At 41.5% G+C, this 3,389-nt stretch overlaps 1 pseudogene; it reads right to left on the bottom strand.

The window, feature by feature from the left end:
• Positions 1-645: 645 nt before the first annotated feature.
• LOC138144052 (folate receptor gamma-like) lies at positions 646-1,246 on the bottom strand (annotated as a pseudogene).
• Positions 1,247-3,389: the final 2,143 nt, after the last annotated feature.

Below are 3,389 nucleotides of genomic sequence, written 5' to 3'. Positions count from 1 at the left end.
AGAAACAGTGCCTGCTTGAAAGGAGTGAGGGAGTGTTCACTTTAGAGAGGGTAGAAATGACATTGGGGGGTGGCCAGGTAGCACAGAGAGTAAGAGCACCGTCTCCAGTGTCGGGATGACTTGGATCAAATCCGGGCTCAGATACTCAGCACCACACCCATAAATAAGTGGCCGTGTAACCTTGAGCAAGTTACTTAACCCCGATTGCTTAAAAAAAAAAAAAAACGAAGAAGAAGAAAAGAAAAAAAAAATGACATTGGGAGGAAGGGGGAACTCTTTTCTGTAGAGGGGAAACATCCCTAAAAGAAAGACTTGGGAAGAATGGGGAATTCTGTTCTGTGGAGGGCAGAGGTGGAAAAAATACTAGATTTGGGGCTACTGAAGCATGGAGAGAAAGAAAGGTACTCCCTCACTTACCCCATCAGTGGTAGGGCTGATTTGTGAAATCTAAAGTGTGTGGATTTGTAGGTTTCCAAGAAGCCATATCAGACTGGCCAAGTTGGTTTGAGGGAGGGAAATCCAATTAGGAAGCCAGGATCTCGAGAGAGTCATACTATTTCCAGCAGGTAACTGTAGTTCAGGGATCTAAGACTGGGAAAGTCCAGGCTATGGTTTTGTATGTATCTGGGTTGGATTTCATGGATTTCATGACCCTTGAAGAGGGTCAACCCCAAAATGCAGAAGCAACAACAGCATCAAAGTCAAGAAAGGGAAAATCCCCTCCCCCAAACTGAAGATGCCTGGGGCACAGCCAAAAGCATAGTATTTGGCCACAGCTTCATTAGGGTCTCCCTGGGTTGGTCAAACCACATCTGGATACATCTGCCACTGCCCATGCCTCAAGATTCTGACACTCATAGGAGTGACTGCAACTATTCTCACATAAGAGGTTGGTATTGGGAAGTAAAAAGTTATATTATGGCAGACAGCTTTATCTGGGTACTCTTTAATCCCTGAAGTCCAGTGACAGCCTTTGTAACAGTTCTCTTTTTATGTTTCTGAATGTCTTCAATCCTCTCACTGCTGATTACCATCTTCCTGGCAAAGAGAACTATTCAAGATCCATGCATTCTGCCAGCTTGAGTTCACCAGCTGGATCGATTGACCTAGGTTGGGGAAGCATTTATTAGAGACATATTTTCTGGATCATGCAGCACTAGACTGGGGTCATCATTTCACAGTGGCTGTAGTTGAAGTTCTATAGCTAGGAGGTGTCCTCAAGGGCTGCAAGGCTGGCATCTACCATGCAACAGGTTTTTTATCTTATATGTACTGCACTGCTGATAAAATTCCTCTACTGGACTTGGCTTGGGCTTGTGGCGATCAGCATCCCTGCAGACACCAAGAATATGATTAGCCTTGTGTCATGGCAATGAGGCTCATGACCTATGGGGTCTGTCTCCTCTAGATTCTTGTAAGTACTAAGGAAGCTTGGAGTCCAAAGTGGTAGCAAAGTTCACTGTCATTATTGCTTCTTAAAGTGTAATATTGGATCATACTGAAACTATTAGAACAGAGACTGGTTAGCATATACTTTTGTACGGCATAAACTTTTGTTATTCATGAGCTATACTGGACTAGCCCTCATGGACTTTGCTTGATGTTGAGGGTTGCGGTTCATGTTTGTGGTAGGTGAACCCCACATGATTTGGTCCCTCATACTTTGAAATTAGAGATAGCCAAAGTCAACTTAGGTTTTAGTACAATTATTGTCATGAGAACAGAAAACTAGCCAAAACATAATCAAAATAGAGCACTTAATTAAAACTGAAAAGGAAACAAAAGAAACATTAGAATTATTCTCAACAATCATTCCATAAATAAGTGAAGTCTTACTCTCTGTTTCCTCAGCGTAGTCCCATCAAGCAACAGGTATCTATTAAGTAGCAACTATGTGCCAGGCACAGTGCTAACCCCTAGCAATTTGAAGGTAAAAATGAGAAGATTACTGCCATCAAGAATTGTGCATTCTACTGAGAGGGATCTGACAAGCACACAGCTAAATATAATGAGAGGTAGGAAGTAATGGGAACAAAGGAGAGATCCACAAAGTGAAAGTACATCTTTTCCCTAGGGAATCAGGATCCCCAAAGCAAAAGGGTTACTTATCACAAGGAACAAGCTACCACTGACCAAAAGCAGGAGGTTTATCCAAGATCCAGAAGTACAGTTTCACAGTTCTGGAGTAATAGGATCCAGAGGGGCAAATAAGAAAACGTGGTCGAAAACTTCGAGTCCGTGACAGGAAGTGTCCAAATGACACATATAAGAATTATGTTTCCCTCAACAAGGTGATCCTGATGAAGTCATATTTATATCTAGGATGTCAGAGTGAACTCTACTTCCCTTGATCTTCTGATCAAACTTTAACTACAGGGCAAATCTCTGACACTTCTGGAATCGGAAAGTAGTTATTTTTGCATGACAGCAGACACAAAAGAGGTTTTTAGACCACAGAGATAATACGGACAGCTAGAGCTTTCCCTAACCTATAAGAACTAACGAGGTATCTCTTGGAGGTATTTAATTTTCTTATAAGTAGTCTTGCTGGAATAGAGAAAAGGTAGAAATATTACCCACACAGCTTCTAACTCTTCCAGTCAATAGTACACAGAAAGAACTCCAATGTTGTAAGTATTCAAGGGAAGGAACCGAAGGTAGAAAGGGGAAAGGAAAAGAGTATGTTCTAGGTGGAGTTATTGAAACAAAATTCTTTTGTGGGTGACAAGAAGATAATAATCCTGCTTTGGGAATCATTGAGAAAAGCACTAATTCAGAGGACTTGGGTTCAAATGCTACCCTTTATTATTATTGCTGCCAATGTGTCCTTTTAACCTCCCTAAGCCTCATTTTCATCATCTGAAAAATGAGAGGATAGTACCATATTATCTCTAATGATCCTTGTAGTTCTAGATCTATGACCCTATGAGTGATGGTACTGATCTTGGGTATGGTGTGTCCATTTGGGTATAGTCTCTTCATCAGAATAAGGACAGTATATACAGTTGATAAATATATTTTCAGGTTTTGATCCAAGAGGTGGATCAGAATTGGGGGAAATACTGAAGAGGTTATCTTAAGAAGACATGTAGTTAGGCAGCCTGTGAAAGCAGATTTTCTTCAGGGATAAACAAGCAGCTGGCCTACAGCAGGACGTCAAAAACAAGGTGGGAGAAGTGCTGTTTCAATGCGGCTGCCTACTACTTCACAATAGATTCCTAACCCTGAGTCAGGGACCAGTGTCCACCTGGAGAGCTCTCTGAATATGTGCAAATCTGGGGTCAGTTGTAAGTAATCTTTTTTCCTCAACTGTATTTGATCAGAACTCAACTGTCTAAAAGTCATTACCTTCAATATGAGGATTTCACATGTCCTAGCAGAGGGCACAT

Source organism: Petaurus breviceps, unplaced genomic scaffold (genome assembly GCF_028583685.1).
Source record: "Petaurus breviceps papuanus isolate PSGF00001 unplaced genomic scaffold, PetGlider_PUasm1.0 90683, whole genome shotgun sequence".
In the NCBI taxonomy this organism is placed as follows: domain Eukaryota; kingdom Metazoa; phylum Chordata; class Mammalia; order Diprotodontia; family Petauridae; genus Petaurus; species Petaurus breviceps.
Note: the sequence above shows the minus strand (reverse complement) of the source record. Positions and strands in the feature narration are given on the sequence as shown.